This window comes from Lithobates pipiens, unplaced genomic scaffold (assembly GCF_037356315.1).
Source record: "Lithobates pipiens isolate NorthernLeopardFrog02 unplaced genomic scaffold, aLitPip1_a1.2 Scaffold_16, whole genome shotgun sequence".
NCBI classification, from domain to species: Eukaryota; Metazoa; Chordata; class Amphibia; order Anura; family Ranidae; genus Lithobates; species Lithobates pipiens.
The window spans coordinates 143,471,476-143,495,699 of record NW_027507748.1 but is presented as its reverse complement, the minus strand read 5'-3'; positions in this window follow the sequence as shown (position 1 = coordinate 143,495,699).

The window sequence follows — 24,224 nt, the reverse complement described above, 5'->3', positions numbered from 1 at the left end:
CATGCACTTTATTTCTACCATGACATGTTTTAATGTTGCGTCATTGTTTCCTGGATAGCATTGGCTCCGAATGAATTAATTTATTTATTGTCTGTAGTTTCTCCTAAAGTCACTCTGTGTCATGTAGAAATAAAGCTTCTTTCAAGTAAAGTATAAAGAGCAGCATGTACATAGCTGAAATAGGCTCCCTCCCTGCTACACTCCAATAATGCACTTCTGCTTGCACTTTTTACCTGTTGCAGTTTTGTTTGTTTGTTTCTCATTAAAGAGGAAGTAAACCCTGATGGGTTTACTTCCTCTTTTTTTCCCTGCAAAGGTAAAGCATAATGGACTACTATGCATCGCATAGTAGCTCATTATGTGTCACTTACCTGACACAGGAGCCAGCGAAGTCGCCGCTGTCCCCTGTAGTCCGCCGCATCCATGTTGCTGGTGGCGTCTCGCAGCTCCGACGAATCACAGCGGCGCAGCCGCGATGACGTCACTCCCGCGCATGCGCACGGGAGTCGCGTCTCGCAGCTCCGCCGCTGCCATACGGCGAAGCCGCAATGACGTCACTCCCGCGCATGCGCACGGGAGTCGACAAATTAGGAAAATCCATTCTTGGATTTGCCGCATTTAGTGCGCCTGTGCGCCGCTGTCTACGGCGCATGCGCCGTAGACAGCGGTGCCCATTTTCGGGCAAATATCTCCTAAACCATATAGGTTTAGGAGATATTGCTTGGACCTACAGGTAAGCCTTAATCTAGGCTTACCTATAGGTCCAAGTTGTTTGGAAGGGTTTACTTCCTCTTTAAGGCCCCTTTCACACATGCGGACCATTCAGATCCGCCTGTCAGTTTTTTCAGTCGGCTCTGAACGGTCGCTCCATACAGCTCTATGGAGCGACAGGTGTCAGCAGTGACATGTCCGCTGACATCTGATCCGCCCCAATCCGATCTGCAAAATCCAGACGGATGGATGTCCTATTTTCCATCTGTCTGGTGGATCGGATGAAAACGGACAGGCGGTCCGTAATCATCTGCACCCCCCCATAGGGGAGAGTGGACTCTCTGACAGGTCCGTCCCTGCACAGAGTACAGTGATGGACTTGTCATCTGCCGGCTCAGTGGGACTCAACGGAGCGATCCCCGCTGAGCAAGCGGAGTAGTAAAAATGGACAGCCCTGTGTTAGAGGGGCCTGAGCCCTTGTACACATGGTAAACAAAATCCGTCTGATTTTTTCCGACAGATTTTGTCCGAAACTGGTGTTACACACGGTCGGACAAAGTTGTCGGAAAATCCGACCGTTCGGAACGTGATGACATTCATTCGTTCCAACGGGACTACGTTCAGGCTAGTAGCCAATAGCTTTGCGCTCTTACTTTGATCTCAGCATGCGTGGCACTTTGTCTGAACGTAAGTCTCTACAAACGATCGAAAAAGTCTGATTGGATTTTGTTGTTGGAAAATTTGAGATCCTGCTCTCAAATTTTTTCCGTCGGAATTATAGACGGAAAAAGTCCAATAGAGCCCACACACGATTGGGTTTTCCGACAATATAATCCGATCGGACCTTTTCCGTCTGAATTTCCAACCGTGTGTACAAGGGCTAAGGAAGACCATACATGATTAATTTTCTCAATCCCCGGCGGGTTGAACAATAGAAAATGAATTGATTCCCCCATCCACACTTTCATGGTGGATGGGGGAATCCTTCCCCCAGGGCTATTGTATTCTGACAGCAGTAAAGCTTCCCCTCCCTCAGAATACATTTATTGAGAATTTTTTTTCCAGAAGACTTGTTGTACAGAAGACGATCAAAAGAGCAACTTCTACACAACGAGTCTGCCAATAGATAGAACAAAATTCAGCCAGTCCCTGCTGAACTGGCTAAATTTCAATCTATCTATGGCCAACTTTACAATAAACTATAGGCTCCAATCACACTGAATTTACACTGCGATTCTGTCCCTGATCTCAAAACGCACTACAATTGTAAAAACGCAACTTCAGGTGCCATTATTTTCAATGGCACCTAAAACTTGGTGCAGTTTTGCTGCGATTGTTGGGCGATTCACATCACGTGAAACGTATAAGATGTTACTCTCATCGCTAGTTATGGAGATTCAGCAGCTTTTGACAGAGCGACATATCACTGCATCTGGCTATGGAGGGAGCAATTCTATAGGGACTCTTTAGTGGTCCTGCCGCTGACAAATTGTCTTAGCTGTAGAGTTGCCTGTCTGACATCAGCCTACAAAGCTATGCACTTAATAATTGGTTTTAAGGATGATGTAAACAAAAAAATATGAACCAGGGAAAAAAAAAGGCCTTTTCAATTCTAGCAATTCTAGCACTCATTTTTATAAATAGAATTGCTAGCATAACGTTTGCTCGTTTGTTGGAACACCCTTGTTTGCTTTGAGCAATATTGTGGCAGGATGAATGCTTAGTCTGAGGCACTCAGTGACATGATTCATAGCTGCGCTCTGGAATGAAAGGAAAACCCCATTCATATTCAGATGAATCCCAAGCCTGGATCTTTTGAATGGAACACAGTCTTGTAATACTCCCAGTTCTGTTTGTGTCAGATCCTGCTGCTTAATAACTGCTGGAAGACACAATGCTCCATTACGTGGCTCCTACGTCATCTGTCACACTGATCGCCTGTCCTCCTGTCACATAGACTAAACCTGTTTTTCAGGCTCTGCGCAAATTGATCTAAATTATATGTGATGGCATCAGCTCAGATTGTAAACTGGAGAAAGTGATTTCAGTAATCTAGAAAATGAGATGTACAGAGCAATGTATAAAAGATGGGTAAGACCAGGCACATTTGTAAACCTTAAAGCCCCATACACACTATCAGATTGTATGCAGATTTTTTCCTTCAGATTTACCAAAACCATATAATATGAGGTCAAACCTTAGGAGTTTCAATGTGTATGCAATCAGGCAGGCCCTTGCACTACATGGTTTTGGTAAATCTGAAGGAAAAACTCAGCAGAAAATCTGATAGTGTGTATGGGGCATAACTGGCAAAACCTGGAGAGGGAGAATGAAAGAATCAGGAAAATCTTCTGAAAATACAACTCATACAAAAGAGTACTGAAGATCTCCATAGTGAATAAGTGGAAACAGTGACAATTAACCTCTTTAGGACCACCCACCCGCATTGTACTGGATGGGTGACTCCTATAGGCACAGAGATGTACCTGGCTTCTTTCAGGTACAGGGTTCGCGCCCCCGCCGGCGCCCCCCACACGTTGATTTGTTTTCAGCAGGTCCCAGCTAATGATATATGGCTGGGACCTGCTAATCGGCTGTGTCCAATCACAGCCCAGAGCACTGTGTTGAAAAACAACACAGAGCTCTGTACAGAGGGAGTATTGTGAGGTACAAAGTGTTTTAGTAAAAAGCAGCGCATAATACAAACATTACACTAGTTAGGCACACACTTACCCCGAGATGTTAACCCTTCCCCAGGCAGTGTCATTAGTACAGTGACAGTGTAAAGTATTATCACTGATCACTGTATTATGCCCCGTACACACGGTCGGAAATTCCGATCGGATTATGTTGTCGGAAAATCTGATTGTGTGTGGACTTTTCCTGTGGGATTTTCCGATGCACAAAGTTTGAGAGCAGAATCTAAAATTTTCCGACAACAAAATCCGATCTCATAAATTCCGATCGTGTGTGTAGACAAAGTGCCACACATGCTCAGAATAAACTAAGAGACCAAAGCCATTGGCTACTGGCCCATTTATAGTCCTGTCGTACGTGGTTTACGTCACCTCGTTCAGAGCGATTGCATTTTCCGACAACTTTGTGCAACCGTGTGCATAGAACACAAGTTTCGGCCAAAATCCGTCGGAAAAAACCTGACAGATTTTTTGGTCGGAATGTCCGACCGTGTGTACTAGGCATTAGGTTGGGTTCACACTATTGTGAATTGGATGCAGGTTTCCCTCTCGGAGAGAGTTGCCAAATTGTTTTTGAACAGCTGAATGTGTAAGTGAACATGGTTTAATATTGATATTGCTATCCTCTTATACCTGTTCCTAGCATTGACTTTGCCAACAATTATAAGCAGGGGCTGAGAACGTTTGTTTGCAGGGCTGGCGCCAACATAAGGCTGCTTAGGAAGCTGCTTTAGGGCATCAGGATGGGTAGGAGGAGGTGGCAATAATCCAAATAGAATTTCCAGGTACTTGCTGGGGATTCAGATTTTTAACTACTTTAGTCCCAGCGCCGCTTTAAAAAAGAGCTGGGAGTGTGCTGAAGATGTATTTTTAACTCACCTACACTCCCAGTAGTGCATTAAAGCATTGCATATAAAAAATTAAAGGATACTGAAGTTTTTTTGCTGTTTCAGGGGAGCGCGCAACTTTAAGGCTTGACGTGTTGGATATCTCTTTACTCTGCACGGCGTTGGATATCTATTTTTGCACTGCGTTACATTAACTGACAATTGCGCAGTCACACAATGCTGTACACAAATTCAATGTATTTAATTTTTTCACACAAATAGAGCTCTCTTTTGGTGGTATTTGATCACCTCTGGGTTTTTTAGTTTTTGCGCTAAGACTAAAAACAAATATAGATTTTGAAAATAAAAAATGTTTTTTACTTTCTGCTATAAATCATATCCAATAAAACATTTTACAAAATCAAATTTCTTCATGAGTTTAGGCTAATATGTATTCTGCTACATATTTTTGGTAAAAAAAATCCCAATAAGCGTATATTGGTTTGTGTGAAAGTTATAGCGTCTACAAACTATGGTATATATACTTTAACTATTATTTTTTTTTTTTTATGCTAGTAATAGCGGTGATCAGCGACTTATAGCAGGACAACGATAGTATGGCAGGCTTTTATGTCACTTTTGACACTTTATGGGAACCAGTGACACTAATACAGTGATCAGTGCTAAAAATATTCACTGTCACTGTACTAATGACACTTACTGGGAAGCGGTTAATGCCTTGGGCAATCAAAGAGTTAAATGTGTGCCTAATCAGTATTTGTGTGTACTGTGAGCTGCTTTCACTAAGGGAAGTGCCAGTTTTTATTCCCTGCTTTAAAGGGAAACAAAACCCAGTACATCCCTGCTGACAGGACGGAGCTCTGCATTGTTGACATTAACAGAGCTCAGTCCTGTCTTCCCCCTCGCGGGTGCTGGAGGTCAATCATTGGCCGGCACCCGCTGACCGGCTTGTGCTGTGACTAATGACCTGCGTCCCCTAGCCAGAAATGGCAGGTCACATACTAGATACATTATCCGGCACAGGAGAGCAGCTTTGCCTCCGTACGCCTATGTGAGGTAGTCGGCAAACAGATCATCTATTTTTAATATTCAAAGCAAACTCACCCATCCATCTACCGTATATACTCGAGTATAAGCCGAGATTTTCAGCCTCTTTTTTGAGGCTGAAAGTGCCCCCCTCGGCTTATACTCGAGTCATCGCTGTCTGCCCGCTCGATCAGCGTGTCGAGCAGACAGACAGCGGCCATTCTATGATTCAAAAGCCGCGCCTCCGGCTCCGCCTTCGCCTGTGATAGGCGGAACACTGAATTTCCCAGCAGCCTGTGTTCCGCCTATCACGGGCATCGTCTCATCCTCGTACTACGGACGAGGATGATACGACGTCCGTGATAGGCGGAACACAGGCTGCTGGGAAATTCAGTGTTCCGCCTATCACAGGCGAAGGAGGAGGCGCGGCTTTTGAATTTTACAATGGCCGCCGACGAAGAGGGCACGGGACGGAGGCAAGGCAAGGCACGGCACGGGACGGGACGGGACGGGACGGGACGAAGGCAAGGCACGACACGGGACGGAGGCTCGGGACAAAGGCTCGGGACACAGGTAGGCTGGACACACACACACACACACACACACACACACACACACACACACACACACACACACCTGTACTGCCCACTAAACATGATGGGATTTTTGTCGTGGCTATGACGCAAAGTGGCTGCTGGATGGTCTTCTCTGTGTGGGTGGCCAGCGGGAATAAATCTGCGACTCAACTATTCCCTTTTCCCTGCCAAAGTGAATGGGTCCTCAGCCCTGGTTCACACTATATTGCCATGCAGCTAACACTGCAAACCCTATTCATTTCCGCACTGCGTTTTGCGATCTGCTGCGGGTGTAGGTGCAGGTAGGCTGGACACACACACACACACACACACACACACACACACACACGGATGGAGACACACACACACGGATGGATGGATGGATGGAGACACACACACACACAGGGATGGATGGATACACACACACACAGGGATGGATGGATGGATGGAGACACACACACACAGGGATGGATGGATGGATGGATGGAGACACACACACACAGGGATGGATGGATGGATGGATGGAGACACACACACACAGGGATGGATGGAAGGATGGACACACACACACACAGGGAGGGATGGACGGACACACAGGGATGGACGGACACACAGGGATGGACGGACACACACACAGGGATGGACAGGCATGTCTCACCCTCGGCTTATACACGAGTCAATAAGTTTGCCAGTTTTTTTGGGGGTAAATTGGGGGCCTCGGCTTATATTCGGGTCGGCCTATACTCGAGTATATACGGTATGTCTCCATGGTTTATTTTTGCTGAGAAGTCACTTGGAAAAACACCCCCTAGCATTTCTTGCCGTGGCCATCTTGAATAAGGGCAGATGATTAATATAGCATTGACTTCCTGTAATCCATCTGCCCTTAGCTCAGGCATGCAGTCAGGAGGGTGTGCTTATCTGAGAAAACCCCTCCTTCTCTCTCAAAGACTCCTGAGATGTATGACATCATTTGTCTAGGCTTGGAAACCAGAAAGTAATCGAAGAAATGTGAAAAGTAAATATCATATACTTTCTTATCTATTTACCAATGCTAGCAGCATAAGGATTAAAAATTGTTACAGTTGATTAGGAGAGTGAAGTTCCTCTTTGAGTCAGCTGAAGTTTAAAATCAGACTGATGGCATGAGTACCTGCAAAAACCTATATTCATAACACAAACTGAAATTATGTAGGCTAACTGGTGATTTTGTCCTGTCTGGAATTATCCCTTCATCTTTCATATCTTCTTTATCCTTCTTATCTCCCAACATTTTGAGATGGGAATAAGGGACACCTACTGGCAAATGTATGTAGGCATAGGACACGCCCCCCTGCCACACTCCCTTAACCACTTTAATACAGGGCATTTTCAGCCCCTTCCTGCCCAGACCAATTTTTAGTTTTCAGTGCTGTCGCACTTTGACAATTGCGCGGTCATGCAACACTGTACCCAAATAACATTTTTCGTTTTTTTTCCCCCACAAATAGAGCTTTCTTTTGGTGGTATTTGATCACCTATATTTTTTGCGCTATAAACAAAAGAAGATTTTGAAAAAAAACACAATATTTTTTACGTTTGCTATAATAAATATCCCAATTTTTTTTTTTTTTAACTATTTTTTTCCTCAGTTTAGGCCAGTTTTTGGTAAAAAAAACATTGCAATAAGCGTATATTGATTGGTTTGCGCAAAAGCTTTTACAAAATACGAGATAGATTTATGGCATTTTTTAAAAAAATGTTTACTAGTAATGTCGGCGATCTGCGTTTTTTTTTTTTTTTTTTGTGACTGTGACGTTGCAACGGACATATCGGACACTTTTGTAAATTTTTGGGACCATTCACATTTATACAGCGATCAGTGCTATAAAATTGCACTGATTACTGTGTAAATGTGACTGACAGGGAAGGGGTTAACAAAAGGGGGTGATCGAGGGGGTTAATTATGTTCCCTAGGGAGTGATTATAACTGTAGGGAGCGGGGACTCAGATGTGGAGGAGACCGATCGGTGTTCCTCTGTACTGGGAACACACCATCGGTCTCCTCTCACCTGACAGGATGTGGAATTGTGTGTTTACACACACAGATACACAGTCCTGCTGTGTTCACGGGCAATCGCAGGTGCCCGGAGGACATTGTGGCCGCCGGGCACGCGCCGACCGGGTCTGAGCAACGCGGCGGGCACGCACCCCCTCTAGACGGCCGGGAAGCCAAGGACGTTATATGACACCTGCCCTGGATGGGAGATCCCTCCTGCGGACGTCATATGACTATGGGCGGGTAATGAAGTGGTTAGAGGAGACCTAACCCTAAAAAAGGTTAATCAAATCCACAAGGACTTTTTATTTACCACTACTATTCCTTTATACTGGCTTTTAAAATGTACAAATGCAGCAATTTAGAAATTAGATGAAAGCTTTAGCACTGGGAAACACTTTTTTTGATAGATAAAAAGTGAATTTTATATATAACTATATAGATCAGACCAAAATGAGGGACATTCCTCCAAATCAGTGACAGTCCCTCTAAATCAGGGACAGTTGGGAGCTATGATCCTTTACTATCGTAATTTTTTTTCAATTTTATTAATATAATATTTATTTCCATTATACATTATGCTGTTAATGTAGCTCAGTGACTTAAACACGGATGGCCTGATATCGGTGATTAAAACCAATGGCACACTGGGTTCCCACACAGACAATTGACTATATTTGTCCCATCCCATCATCTATTCAGAAATGACAGCTTTTCTAGTTAGTGACCATGATTCATTATACACAGTCATCATTTCTATTTTAAACTCCAATGACTAAACCCATTCATAAAAGGCCTTCACATCAACATACTCATTCCCTGGTGCTGGTCAATGTGAAACAATTTAGGGCTGGTGTTCTCCAAATTGTGAAGTTTTGCAACTAATTTGGCTTCAAGAAGCTGACAACAAAAAAAAATCAAATAACTTAAGGGTTAATAACCTAAATGATTATTAAGGGAAGAACTTAGAAGCAGTTAGCAGCTAACTGCTTTATATGTACAGCGAAACTCCAGGCAAACAGCTAAATTCACAGTTTAAAAACATATATGTTTACTATTGAGCCTGGTGAGCAATTTCTAATTCTGTACAGCCTATCTTGTGATTTATACGCATTTTAACACTGCACAGACAGGTGAAATGCGTAGTTTCTTTTTAAAGGAGAAATGAACTCCCAGAGGAGAGTTTGTTACGTTTAAACCCTCTGCAGTTACAAAGGCCAAGCTATTTTTTTTCCTCTGGCCCCTCCTCCGCCTCCATTCTGGCCTAGGCCAGAATTACATGTCCCTGGTCCTGCAGCCTTCAAGGATACTTGCACCACATCCCCCAGGATTATACAGGACCAGTCACACAGAGTGCTTGGAGCGCAGGCCAAAGGGTGGATCCGGTGTCCTGTCGAGAACTGTCCCCCATTGGATAGTGTCCGCCCTATACTGCGCTTGCGCAGTACGGAGGACACAGGAGACGCCAAAAGTCTCCGAAGTTGAACGGCGCCTGCGCACTTAATAGTACCTTCTGCCCTCAGTCCAGGTCCAAGCCCCACCTTCCAAGTGGACATAGAGTTAGAATAAAAATATGCAGAGCGAAGCGAGGCCATGCCCAAAACGTGGCAAATGAAGCGAGACCATGGGGGGGGCCTGTTACAAACTGCTGTTTTACAACATCGGGAGCGCGTAAAAGGAAGGTACTATTAAGTGCGCAGGCGCCGTTCATCTTCGGAGACTTTCAGCGTCTCTTTTGTCCTCTGTACTGCGCAAGCGCTGTGCCTGCGTAGTGTAGGGCAGACACTATCCAATGGGGGGACACTTCTCGTCAGAACACCGTCACATTGTCGCCAGCTGGCTGTCTGAACACGGAAGAGCAAAGAAAAGAAAACGAGCCAAGCAGGCTTGTAAAGGGGCTTCAATATGGAACTCACAGCGGCATAGATATGTTTATTAATAGAAAAGAGATTTCAATGATGTATGGCTATTAGCCACAATAACCGTAAAACCATAAAATCACAATAAAAGTGAAAAACATAGCAGCCCGGGCTCACTTGCGCGCACACACAAACATTCAGCACACATGCGGGGGAGGGGGAGGTATTAGATTCAGTGCTGAGAGTTTAAAATCAGCCTCCAGTGACAACAGGTATGGATATACCACAAATGCAGGAATCTCCTGAGTATAGAGGAAGTAGTGGTGTCACAGTGGGAAAAACAGAAATGTCAGTCCTAAAAAGCAGTGAGATAATACAGTCAGCTTTGAAGAGGATAATCCAGCATATAGTTCAAAGTTACTGACATATGTATGGATGAGCTTCAAAATATGATAGACATCTAGACTTGGCTATAAGGAAGCATATAGTATAGGTCTTTGGTCCCTAGTGCAAGAAGCCCCACAGCCGGATTTAGCATATACAATGCATAGAGAGAAATTTAAATTATGGGACTGCAGTGTCCCTGACACAATCTCACCCGCCGTGCTGCTTGCTTCCTTAGTCCGATACCGATTGACTCCTCAGATGTCCAAAAAAGCCAGTCCCTGGGACAGTTCAGGTAGTGGAAGCACTCATCCTATCTATGCCGCTGTGAGTTCCATATTGAAGCCCCTTTACAAGCCTACTTGGCTTGTTTTCTTTTCTTTGCATATTCTATTTGGCTTTAGGAACCCCAACCTTTTAAGTTAAGTCAGTAAAATACATACCATCTGAACTGATACTGATAAGTATTGATATTTTCCCTATTTTATCATGCCATTTTGAATTGAACACGGAAGAAGCAGCCAGTTAAAGAGGATCAGGATGGTGACCTGAACAGAAGATTGCAGCAGTACACTGGATTCACAATGCAGGTGAATATGTGTTTTGAAGATAACCCGGCAAGCAACACACAAGTATGTTTTACAAAGGGCTTACCTGACTCCAGTTCTTGTCTCCCACTACAAATCCTCTCACAGCCTGTTATGTCACACTTTTTATCATCTCGTATGGTCCTCTCCAATCATACAAACCTTCTGAACTCAAATTGTCCAAATCCTACATGATCACATAGGTTCCTATTTTTCTGTAGACCCAAAGCCATGTCTGCAAGGTTTTTACCCAGATCCCGATACAGACAAGTTTCTAACCATATTTTTACAATAAATACTTAAATTGATAGCGCAAAACGGGATACAGGCAACCCCCTCAACATTTAAGTCCTGGGCACGAAAGGTAAATCTTACCCTTCCCTACAAAAGGCTCATTTACAAAGGTAAGGATGTCCTACCAGCAGGGCAGGACTTAGGGTGGTGGGGGCCCCTGGGCTTGAGTCACTTTCGTGCCCTACCTTCTATACATTACCGTATTTATCAGCGTATAATGCGTGCTGGCGTATAACACGCACCCCACGTTTAGGAGGGAATTTTAAGGAAAAAACTTTTAGGAGGGAAGTTTTAAGGAAAAAACTTACATTTAAATGCCCATCAATGCAGCCTTATCAGTGTCCATCTGCAGCCTTGCCCATCCATCTGCAGCCTTGTCCAGTGTCATTGCAGCCTTGTCATTTGCAGGCTTGTCATTGCAGTCTTGAAGTTTAAAAATGGCGCTGCCGAGATACAGAGTCCTGTGTATCTCGGCGGCTCTTGGGTCCTTTCGCAGTTCCGAACGGAGCCGAGAGTAGTCGAGTGTACTCGGCTCGGCACACAGTCACGCCCAGTAACTGTGAGCGGAGCCGGGTACACTCAGCTATGTATCTTGGCGGGGCCCCCTATTGGGTGGGGCCCATGGGCTTGAGCCCAGTCAAGTCCAATGGTAAGTCCTGCCCTGCCTACCAGATATATAGGGTGTGGGACAGATAGTTGCCACAACCCACCACATTTGTCTGAGAAGACTCCCTTCATACACTAATAGGTTTCCATGTTTGGGCATCAGATTTGGCAATGTACTTGCTAGTAAAATACTATTCTAATGGTACATGTCTAATGCGTTTTCCCCTGTACTCTCCTTTTTTTTGAATCACCTTGTATTGGCCTGTTGATATGAACGATTGGCTTACATGTAACCTGTGTACTGACCTGTACGTTATGTGTGTAAATTGCATTTAATTTCTTAATAAAGATGTTTTTTGAACGTGAAGATAACCCAGTAGATAACAAGGTGAAAAACAAAATACCTGGGGGGAATTAAGTTCTATATGCTAGGTAGCTTCTTGTCAAGGTAACTTCCTTTATGTCCCCTGACTAAGCCAAATCCTCCTTTTATTTGTGTTTCACAAGCTCGCCCTCCCAGACACTGCAGCTCCCAGTGGGAGAGTTTCAGTAAAAGAGGCAGTTCTGTCAGTCAAGAAAGAAGTGGGCAGGACTGGGTGTAGCCAGCTGCTGTTTGACAAGCTACAAGCTTATTAATTACCAGTGTCAATGCTGATAGCCACTCCCCCTCAAACATTATTCTATCGTCTATCCCAATGTAGTACAAGTATAAGGCACAGCCTACATGAGAATGGCAACTGTGCTCTTAATTCAGGAGCATTGCAGCACAATCGCAGGAAGCTTTATTAGGTGAACTCCACTGTTAGGAGTGAAAGATATTTGTGGGACTTTTCTGGGGTACTAAGGGAAAACTGGAAGTGCAGATGCACTCATAATTTACAAGCCACAAAATTTTTTAAATAGGAGCCCATAATTCTAAGTGGCTATAAAAACATTAGAAAATAAGCTCCTAATATAATAAACTGTCATAGATTTAAAGCGGAGGTCCACCCTAAAGTGGAGCTTCCCCTCATTGGAACCCCCCCCTCCGGCGCCACAATTGGCACCTTTCAGGGGGGAGGGGGTGCAGGTACCTGTACAGTACAGGTATCTGCACCCACTTCCGGCGTAGATTCTGCAGAAGCCACGCCCCTTTCCGCAGAATCTATGCCCCTTTCTGAAGGTCCCCCGCTGCCTGCTGGGGAAACACATGGATCCCAGAGACAGCGGGGACCATCCTTATTGCGCAGCGCGACTCACGCATGCGCAGTAGGGAGTCGGGAAATGAAGCCGCAAGGCTCCACTTTCTGATTGTCATACCCAAGATGGCTGCGGCAGCACCCGAGAGACGATCGAGAGACCCGCTGGGCGGGTAAGTGTCATTATTTTAAAAGTCAGCAGCTGCAGTATTTGTAGCTGCTGGCTTTAAAAAAAACAAAAAAAAAAACGGCGGACTCCCGCTTTAAAGTTCACCTTTTTTTTACTTCTAAAATCCAGCTCCCTAATGTACCAATATACCATTAATTAGGGTTATCCCGATACCACTTTTTTAAGACCGAATACAAGTACTGATACTTTTTTCAAGTACTCGCCAATACTGATTACCAATACTGATTACCAATACTTTAATGTTGTGTGACAGTGACGCACTGATAGATGGCACTGACTGATGGGCACTAATAGGTGGCACTGATGGGAACTGATAGGTGGCACTGATGCAGCACTGATGAGCAGTGCACTAATAGGTGGCACTGATTATGCAGTACTAATGACCACTGATAGGGGGCACGCACTGACTGATGGCTGGCAGTGGCATTGATGGCTGGCACTGACGGATGGCACTGACTGATGAGCACTGACTGGTGGCTGACACTGATTGATGGCTGACACTGACTGATGAGCACTGATGGCTGGCACTTATGGGCACTGATGGGCAGGCACTGAAATAAATGACATGAGAGGAAAAGAAAGGAAACCAAACTACATTGCTATGCTGCCTGCGATGCCCATCTTGGTACACCCTGCACTCGGCCGCATAAAAGCAGCAGCAGGCATCTTGTTACACCCATCCCAAACTACATGGGCTGGCTGTAACAAGATGTCTGTTGCTGGCTTAATATGGGCCAGTGAAGGATGTACCAAGATGAGCATCGGGATGTTCAAGTGCTGATGGAAACACGGAGCGTCACTTCAGTTAATGAATGTGCCGGCTCCAGTGGTTAATTTATCAGAACTTTGTCATTCAGTAGAAATGACTGGTTAACATGGTTGTTCCACCTGTATAGGATAACTTATGCCATGTACACACGGGCGGACTGTAGTCTTAGTCCGTCGAAACACATTTCAGCGGACAGTCCGCTCGTGTGTGGACTTCAGCAGACTTTTTCAGCGTGCAGTCTGGCGTACTAAGTATTTCGGATTTTTCGAAATTCTGTCCGTCATACTTTGGTTTCAGCGGACAATCCGCTCGTGAGTAGGCTAGTTCGACGGACTAAGAATGGCGCATGCTCAGAAAGGATTTACACAGCGGAAGGGTGCATTGCTGTGTATTGGACTTCCTATTTCTAGTCCCGTCGTACGTGCTGTACACGTCATCGCGCAAGCTTTCGACGGACTGTTTGTGCATCCGTGTGTGGTCAAGTCCGTTCATTCGAAAGTATGACGGACTGTCCGTCGGATTGTATGACGGACTAAGTAGGCCATACAGTCCGCCCGTGTGTACGCGGCTTTATGATGCCTTGGGATGTCCTACTGATAATATTTGGGGAGAATGGATTAACTGTTTTTTAGTCTAGTGAACATCAAACATCCTAATATTGCCTTGACAATAGTATCTATTCAATTATTTGCACATTGTGTCCAATGCTTGGGAAATATCACACATCCTGTAACATGAGTTTTAGTTAAAATAACTTTTTTTTTTATTATTATTGAAAACCATGCTCAGAATAGATTACATTTTGTCCTTGTACACCAGGGGTAGGCAACCTTTTGAGCACAGTGTGCCGAAAAATGGTTTCAAAGTAATTGAGCGTGCTGATTTTAGAACAAAAAAAAAAACTTCAAACTCTCAATCACGAAAAGGATTTTTTTATAAAGTAAATGCTGTAAATGACTTCAGTAGTACAGTAGTGAGAAATTAACATTCTGCACTCTCACGCCTCAGATCAGCCTCAATTCCTGCAACTCCACACCTCAGATCACTGTACCCCCCTGCTTTTCTGTCCCACCACTGTACCACCCTGCTTTTCTGTCCCACCACTGTACCGCCCTGCTCTTCTGTCCCACCACTGTACCCCCTTGATCTTCTGTCCCACCACTGTACCCCCCTGATCTTCTGTCCCACCACTGTACCACCCTGCTCTTCTGTCCTACCATTGTACCCCCCTGCTCTTCTGTCCCACCACGGTACCCCCCTGCTCTTCTGTCCCGCCACTGTACCCCCCTGCTCTTCTGTCCCGCCACTGTACCCCCCTGCTCTTCTGTCCCGCCACTGTACCACCCTGCTCTTCTGTCCCACCATTGTACCTCCCTGATCTTCTGTCCCACCACGGTACCACCCTGATCTTCTGTCCCACCACAGTACCACCCTGATCTTCTGTACCACCACTGTATCCCCCCGCTCTTCTGTCCCACCACTGTACCACCCTGATCTTCTGTCCCACCACTGTGTCACCCTGATCTTCTGTCCCACCACTGTACCCCCCCAGCTCTTCTGTCCTACCACTGTACCACCCTGCTCTTCTGTCCCACCACTGTAACCTCCCTGCACATCTGCCCCACCTCTGTACCCCCTGCTCATCTGTCCCACCACGGTAACCCCCTGCACATCTGCTCCACTGCTGTAATCCCCTGCTCATCTGCCCCACCAATATATCCCCTTTCTCATCTGCCCCACCACTGTAACCCGCTTTCTCATCTGCCCCACCAATGTACCTCCTGTACATCTGTGTCACCTCTGTACCCCCCTGCTCTTCTGCCCCACCTCTGTTCCCCCTGCTCTCCTGCCCCACCACTGTAACTCCCTGCTCATCTGTACCACCAATACACCTCCTTTAACACCTGCCCCACTGCTCTACCCCCTGCTTTTCTGTCCTGCCACTGAACTCCCCTTCTCATTTGGGCCAACACTGAATCCCCCTGCTCATCTGGCCCAACACCGAACCCCCCTGCTCTTCTGTCCCACTGCTGAACCCCCTTCCCATCTCTTTCCACCACTGTACCTCCCTGCGCATCTACCCTACCACTGTACCCTCCTGCTCGTCTGTCCCACCTCTGAACCAATCCTGCTAATTTTCCCCAGCGCTGTACCACCGCTGTACCCTTCTACAACTATGCAGCTGTGCATAGTAACCAATCGGTTTCTAACTTCATCTTGTTCAATTAAGGCTTCCCTGCATCCAATTTGCATGACATAGGAGTGTGACCAGCTTTCAATGGAACCGGTTCACACATGTCCAGGGAAGCCGTAGTCCAGATTGACAAAGGGTCCTGTGCGTGTTTGGGTCCAATTCAGGTGCGTATTCAGGCCAAAATTCGGACCTGATTCACACCTGAACTGGTGAACAGACACGCACCAGGCCCCAGGCACAAACCCACAGCCGCACATATGTGAACCCAGCCTAAAGGCTCATACACACTATAAGAAAATGGGGCGAGAATCCAACTTTCGCATAGTGCGTACATAACTTTCTACAGCTATATCCGACTTTCTGAGCGGAATTTATTGAAGGGACAAGCTCCAAACTTTTTCTTGTACAGGAAAAGAATGAATGATTTTCGCTTAATGTGTACCGTTTTCATAAGATTTTCATACAAGAGAAATCAGAAACGAAAGACTGCGCATGATACAATAAACAACAAAAAAAAGTTCTCGCACGAGAATTTTCATATGAATTTTCTTTAACCACTTAAGCTCCCGACCATTTTGCTGGCCAAAGACTAGACCACTTTTTGCGATTCGGCACTGCGTCGCTTTAACTGTCAATTGCGCGGTTGTGCGACGTGGCTCCCAAACAAAATTAACGTCCTTTTTTCCCCACAAATAGAACTTTCTTTTGGTGGTATTTGATCGCCCCTGCAGTTTTTTATTTTTTGCGCTATAAACAAAAAAAGCGACAATTTTGAAAAAAAGCATTATTTTTTACATTTTGCTATAATAAATACCCCCCCAAAAATATATTAAAAAAACATTATTTTTCCTCTGTTTAGGCCAATACATATTCTTCTACATATTTTTGGTAAAAAAACAAAACAGGGAGATGCTTGTTTACATTGGCATCTCCCCGTTCTTCCTCCCTGTGAGACGATCGCGGGTATCCCTGTGGCGATCAAGTCCGTGGAACCCACGATCCGACTTGTGGAGATCCCGACCGGCAAGCGCACGCGATGGCACAACGGCAAATTTAAAGGGATGTACAGGTACACCCATTTGCCTGTCCATGCCATTCTGCCGACGTACATCAGCGTGCGCCGGTCGGGAAGTAGTTAATTGGTTCTGATTTGCTGTGAAACAACGAGGAAATTCGGGCGATCACTCACCCATTTTTCTTATAGTGTGTCCCCCGTTTTTACAATAAAAGCTAGAAGCGGTTACTATGCACAACTGCACCAGATTCTGTGTGCACCGGTTTTAGTAAATCTCCTTGATTGTGTCTGTTCCAAACATGACCAAAACCCACAGCAATCACTCCAACCAACTGGTACCAGGAAACAGGAACTGGTGTTTTGTCTGGTTCATTTTAAAGCTGGTAAAGGCTAGTTTATATGAGTAGCACTTACCCCTGAAGGAGCTGCTGAATTTTTCTGGGCTTACCGATTACCCCCTCCACCTCGCACTCGTTGTCCTTGTCTAGGGGTTCCCAGGGTTGATAACCCAGTAACTGTAGAGACCGACACTTGAATTCCTTGTCAGGATTTTTATTTTGCATAAAACGGTTGAAGTCTCTAAGTTGGAAATAGAGGGTATCAGGGTAGAGTTTAGCTCAGGTGCTTGGAACTGCTGACTTCAATAAAAGTCTCTCTCTATGTACACAATCCAGGGAACAGCCGGTCGCAACTGGACTCTTTAACTGTTGGATAAATCCTTAAGTTTTGGATTTAGCAGCCAACAGGTAATTCTAGCTTTTCAAAGTCTCTCACGCAGACTTGGTTGGAAACTTAGTTACAACTGGAAGGGTAGAAGTAGGAACTTTTCTTACTGTACCAGAATCTTTCAGCCGGTCCGGTGATACCGTAAGAATTGTGGATTCAATCAATGTCCATGGCAGCTCAGCTTCCAGGCCCTTACCGAGCAGCCAGCCTTGTGCGTGGCTCTCTTACCGAAGAGGGCTCCCCTGGTCGCATGTAGAGTTGCTGGGCCTCTCCAAAACCCAAAACAGCACCGGAACACCTTAGAATCCTCCTTCCAGTTACTGTGCCTCAAACTAGCCAGTTCTGAGGCTCGGAAATGGATGGATCCGCACCCCAGGCCATGAGGGCCCCTGGGGGCTGGTCAGGAGGACCAGGACTACGGAGTCAACAACAACTTCTGGACCAGAATCCCAAACCACGTGACTTTGGCACCTTAAATACCCCTTCCCGGATTACACAGTGAGACAAACGCGCCCACTGATTGGTTCCGAGATAGAGATTGGTACCCAATGCGTCCAACCTGACTGTGTTCTATAGCCTCCCACAGGTGTACAACCCCACCTATGCAGCCCAGCCAAACTGATGCCAAAGTACAATTTAGCTCATTACAGTTTTGGGCAAAAACTAATTTTAAGCATATAGCGCGTACTCGTTAGGAGTACCGCACGCTACATATGGAACAGTTAGATCATTTAATCAGGTGCTTTGTTCAGCTACCATCTAATGCTGCCATATTTAAAGATCTGATTACAAAGACAGCATAATGGCAGTTTGCTTTGGCACAGATGCATTGAAAATGGAAAGGTGTCAAAGCTATGGGTGAAACACCACTCAAAAGACCGTTCCTGCTGCCAAAAGCTGTGCACGTGGGAGCAGCTTTGTTGTTCACTGAATCTAGTATGAGCCACACATAATTTAGCACATTTTCTTAATGGAATTGAATGTGCATCTCTTAAAGTGGCCCTCTTACAAGCATTCCACTGGTGACCTATGTACAATCAGTGTGTTAAATGTTACAAACTAAAAGCAATTTAAAACTATTTATAACAAACATAAAAGCTTGCCATTTAATCTGTGGACGATTTGTCCCAATGCTATATATGACAGATGTGTAATGTTTTGCCAGGAACATTCATAGCACATGAACTCCGAAAGACAAATAAATTGAAGAAATGTGAAACAGTAAAAATAGAACATTTTGTCCGATTCCTGTCTGTGTGCTCAGACAAAACCCAACTCCAAGCTGATAGATATAACCCATCTTGGATGACAGCACAAAATTCGGCCTGTGTGCGTGTCAAAAAATAATCTTCTGATACACTTGAAAGAGAGGCAAGAACAGTAGGTGTATTATAAAATGTTAAAATAACAAGTCGCACTTTAAATTTAAAAAAATAACCAATATGGTACAATAACCGTATTTAAATCAAACAGAAAGTGAGAAACTGGTCAAATAGTGTATAATTAATAGTCCATTCAAATTGATAGTTGATCCACTGTGCATATATCACAAAAAACACCCAAGAATGGTTGGTGATAATAGAAAAAGGTCTGCCTTCCACCTCCACACAAACTAACGTTTACCGGCTCCTATGGATCTCTTAGTTATAAGAGATCACACATGCCTATGGCTTGATACCCAGCCCGGGCCTTTGATTGCATGCAGCCAAGATCCTGGCATTTTCACAGGAGTTTATAGCTCATACAGGAAGGTTATAGCAGATTTTTCTTAGAAAAGAATAATAGAGAGCTTCCATAGCGTAAAACCATAAAGAACTCATTTTATAAAAGAGGTATTGCACTTACATTTAGATAAAAGCATTTCATGGATAGTAAAAATCAAGCCGGCCATCTCACGGTAGAAACCCATGGTCCGGGACTACCGTGTATCGCAGTGACGTCAGCATGTAGCTCCTCCCTGTGCGTTTTGTCAACCTGACGTCATCCTGGGGCATCTGGGGAGCAACGTGCTGATGTCACCACAATACACAGAAGTCCCGGACCATGGGTTTCTACCGAGAGCCGGCCGGCTTGGTTTTCATTATGCATGTGATGCTTTTATTTAAATGTAAGTGCAATACCGATAATCTTTTTTTATAAAATAAATTCTTTATGGTTTTACGCTATGGAAGCTCTCTATTATTCTTTTTTTGGGAAACATCTGCTATAACCTTCTTGTATGAGCTATAAATTCCTGCGAAGACGCCGGGATCTTGGCTGCGTAAAATCAGAGGCCCTGGCTGGGTATCAAGCCATAGGCGTGTGTGATCTCCTATAACTAAGAGATCCATAGGAGCCGGTAAACGTCAGTTTGTGTGGAGGAGGAAGGCTGACCTTTTTCTTTTATCACCATTCTTGGGTGTTTTGTGTGATATATGCACAGTGGATCAACTATCAATTTGAACAGACTATTAATTTTACACTATTTGACCAGTTTCTCACTTTCTGTTTGATTTAAATAAGGTTATTGTACCATATTTGTTTTTTTTTTTATTTAAAGCTTGTTATTTTGAAATTGTCTATTGATGTGTGTATCTCGCAGCTGTTCACATTCATTAATTTGTATTCAATCACTCATTATGTCATTTCAATTCTTAGGATTGCTCAGTAATTATAAACCACGTATTATAAAATGTACATTTCAGAAAAAAATAGTAAACTTCAAAAATTTGAAGGAAAACCAGCCAGTAAAGTAATAAGCGTACTTACCTTTCAAGTGGTTGACTGTAATCTTAAAGCTAGTACATTATCCCCTTCCCGTCGATCGTATGCAGATGTGCGTACTCTGCTTTCGGGGGTTATACCGGGATGAGGCCCACAGCTGCAGGTTCCACCGGGAGGCCCGATCAACAATCCGATGCCTCCGTAAGTGGCTTCATTCCAGTCTCCTGATTGTAAACACGGAAGGGAGGTCATGATGTCACTTCCCGTTTACTCGGCTGCCAATGGCGCCGGTTTTAAAAAAAATATACAGTATTCAGAATTGCCAAAAATGGCAATCTGAATACTTTGAAGAGCAAAGGAGGGACAAGGAGGTCTTTTAGACCCCCGATCCCTCCATAAAGAGTACCTGTCACCACCTATTACTGTCACAAAGGATGTTTACATTCCTTGTGACAGCAATAAAAGTGATCAAAATGTTTTTTTTTTTTTTTTTAAACAATTTATTAATATTAACATAAATAGGAAAAAAAACATTTTTTAAAGCGCCCCCATCGCTACAAGCTCGTGCAGCAAAGAAAACGCATACGTAAGTCACGCCCACATATGTAAAAGTTGTTCAAATCACACATGTGAGGTATCGCTGTGATCGTCAGAGCGAGAGCAAGTAACCGTAAAAAAATTTGCCTATGGAGATTTTTAGGTTGCGTGCAATTATAAAGTGTGACATGTTGGGTATCTATTTACTCGGCGTAACATCATCTTTCACATTATATAAAAAATTGGGCTAACTTTTGTAATCCATGAAAGTGTCCCTTTTCCCAAAAAGTTGCGTTTAAAACACTGCTACACAAATACCGTGTGAGATAAAATATTGCAACAATCGCCATTTTATTCTTTCTGATACTCTGCTAAAAAATATATATATATAATGTTTGGGGGTTCTAAGTAATTTTCTAGCAGAAAATACGGATTTTATTTGGAAACACCAAATCTCAAAAATAGGCTTAGTCGTGAAAGGGTTAAACAACTTTCTAATTCCATTTCCTTTAGATTTACCTTCAACTATGTAGTGCATGTCTGACTGCATACAAATTGAAAGTGTTTGGGTCTGACCTCCATATTATATGGTTTTAGTGAATATAAAGGGAAATTGTTTAAGGAAATTGTAGAATATATGGTAGCCTTACTCTCTTGAAGACCTCCGGGTGCTGCTACTATCCAACATTCCTGGGTATGCTGGCTGGCACATGCCCCATTGGGCACTGTGGTTCTTTCAGCTTACCCCTTATAGATGTAGTGGTAGTGGACTATAAAGCTCCTTTCACACTGGAGCCGGAGCGGTGTTGGCGGTAAAACTGCAATATTTTTAGCACAGATTTAGTGTTGTTTTAGTGGCTATTTTTAATGCTGTAGCTCCTGCAAAGCACCCCAGTGTGGAAGGGGCCTTAGTGTAATATTATGTGCCCTCCCCATCATTCATCCTCTATAGTTGTATCCCTTTAATGCTGGACGCTAGTGACTGTCATCATATTTGCAAGCCAACCCACTGGATTGTGGGACGAGTAGTTGTGATCGGCAGTTTCATTGCATAACTATACACCAGGACTACACATCCCAGGGATCCTTGCTACCATCCAAGGGACTTCTGGGAGAGACTATAAAGGAGATAGGAATTCTGCCGCACGCTCTCTTCTTCCTGGGTCTCATGTAAAGCGCACCTCTCTGTGACGGGGAGGGAGAGGTTGTGGCCTACCTCGCGGTGTCAAGGAACTCTAGCCCGGCCTCGTAGGGCCCATCTCTGCGGCTGTTTGCCAGACAACTTCACAGTCCCCACTCAGCAGCTCAACACCCTTTTTCTCTCTATTCTCTCTCTTCTCTTGGCTCTCTCTCTCTTCTCTGGTTCTCTATTCTCTGTCTCTCTCTCTTGGCTCTCTCTCTCTTCTCTGTGTCTCTCTCTCTCTCTCTCTCTCTATTCTCTCTCTCTTCTCTGTCTCTCTCTCTCTATTCTCTCTCTCTTCTCTGTCTCTGTCTCTCTCTCTCTTTCTCTCTCTCTTCTCTGTCTCTGTCTCTCTCTCTGTCCCTCTTTCTCTTCTCTGCCTCTCTCTCTATTCTCTCTTATCTTCTCTGGTTCTCTATTCTCTGTCTTTCTCTCTCTTCTCTGTCTCTCTCTCTCTCAATCTATTCTCTCTTTCTCTGTCTCTCTCTCTTCTCTGTCTCTATTCTTCTCTCTATTCTCTGTCTCTATTCTTCTCTCTCTCTCTCTCTCTCTCTCTATTCTCTCTCTTCTCTTGGTTCTCTCTCTCTCTCTATCCTCTGTCTCTCTCTCTCTATTCTCTCTCCGCTTGGTTCTGTCTCTATATTCTCTCTCTTTTCTCTCCATGTCTCTCTCTATTCTCATTGTCTCTCTCTCGTCCTGCATCGGTCAGGATATGATAGCAGAGGAGATAGGCAATATGAGGAGCATGGAGGAGAAGACAACTCACATTTTTTGCTTCTCTCCAATGTCCGGCGCAGCGCACTGTGATAGGGCGGGCCGCGGGCCAATCACAGGGCGCTGGACACTTAACACTACTATTCCTTTATATTGGCTTTAAAAATGTACAAATGCAGCAATTTAGAAATTGGATGAAAGGTTTACCACTGGGAAACACTTTTTTAAAGATAAAAAGTGAATTTTATATACAACTGAGGATCAGACCAAAATGAGGGACAAATGAGGGAGAAAGAGGGACAGAGAGACATTGCTCCAAATCAGGGACAGTCCCTCGAAATCAGAGACAGTTGGGAGCTATGGTTAAACTGTTCTTAAAGGGGTTGTAAAGGTAAAAGTTTTTTCATCTTAATGCATTCTATGCATTAAGGTGAAAAAACATCTGACAATACCGGCCCCCCCAGCCCCCCTGTTTTACTTACCTGACCCCTCGAAAGTCCCACCTTTGCCCCCGACATCCTCTTCGCCGTTCAGCCTGGCCGTTGACTGGTTACAGTGGATGAATTGAAAGCAGTGCAGCCATTGGCTCGCGCTGCTGTCAATCACATCCAGTGACGTGGCATGCTGGGGGGCGGGGCCGTGTGATACAGTGAGCGGCTATGGCCACCGGCTGTATCACGGGAGCGCACCCGCAAGCACTCCACACCATGCGAGGGAGCTCGCATGAAGGTGTGGAGTCTTTGCAGGGGGGAGCCGAGACAGCCGCCCGGGGACTCCAGAAGACCAGGTTCGGGCCAATCTGTGCAAAACGAGCTGCACAGTGGAGGTAAGTATAACATGTTTGTTATTTAAAAAAATATATATATATTTTCTTTAGTGATCCTTTAAGCTGTTCTTTGGGGAAATTCCTCTACTGAGTCTGTACTGTTATTTAGAACTCGGTTGATCTATCGCCCTTCTTTACAAACTAATAGTACTTTGCTACTTCAGTAAAAGCTGAGATAACATAAATATATTAACTTGTGTGACGTGTCATTTAAAGGTGCTTGTGAAAAGATGTCAGAACCCAGAGTGTCAGGTGGGGTGGAAGGTTCACAGGGTCATGGCGATGCAGGCGGGCAGATAAATCCAAGCAGTCCTCAAGGGGACCGTGCTACATGTAACAGTGTAGGGGTCTGCTGGAGGAATTACAGCACCCAGAAGGGACATGATAGCTGACATGCGTGGAATTGCTAGGTAGCTTCCTTTTTCAAGTGATTTTAAACACAGCAAAGATTTGAGTCACCGCCCGCCAGTAAGAAAGTAGGCTTTTTAAATTACAGGTTGCTTTTCAATCCATTTTTTTTTTTTTTACACAGAGGCAAGGTCACTTTAAGGTCTTGTTCACACAGGTG